This window comes from Odontomachus brunneus, unplaced genomic scaffold, assembly GCF_010583005.1.
Source record: "Odontomachus brunneus isolate Ranch 3 - 2012 unplaced genomic scaffold, Obru_v1 Obru_scaffold_070, whole genome shotgun sequence".
Classification (NCBI taxonomy): Eukaryota; Metazoa; Arthropoda; class Insecta; order Hymenoptera; family Formicidae; genus Odontomachus; species Odontomachus brunneus.
Window position 1 is genome coordinate 231,485 of NW_022639520.1, and position 641 is coordinate 232,125.

Genomic DNA, 641 nt, shown 5'->3' on the forward strand with positions numbered 1-641 from the left:
CAAAAGCCTAGCAATGTATTGAGCGGGACACAATAATTAAAGTATCCCGCAAACATGTTCCTCGAGAGATCCCAACTAGCGTTCTTCAACAGTAAATTTTTGTCACGAGTTAGCGATACATAGTGTTTGAGCGTGCTCGTTACTCCAACGTTTCTGCAGCGGTCAACCTCCACACCATTGAGTTCGTACCGGATTTCATTGAACAGAAAGGCCGCACAATTATTTGTCAACATCTCAACCGCATGGTTATCGCCTTCTATTCTCGTTTGCACAAACTTTCCCTCGATGTAGAGAAAACTCTCACATGGCAACGTGTACAAATCCTGCTGTTGTATCGGTATTCGTATCTCGTCACTGTGTCCAAAAGATGTATTGGCGTATGGATTGTACGTGTGAGTCTCGATCTTGACGATGCAATCGTTAAAGATCGGCTCACCGCCAATGTTCAAAATGTCGACCATCTTCACGTATTTTTTCGCACAATGAATCCCAAAGATCTTAAAAATGCAATGTTGGCTGCGCTAAGTTACTTATTTTTTTTGTTTATAATCGTCCTCTTGGTGGAAAAAATGTCGCTCACGTATTTAGTCTGACTCGCTTCGTTTAATACGAGCATCTTTGGTGTCCTATTGTCGCCGCCA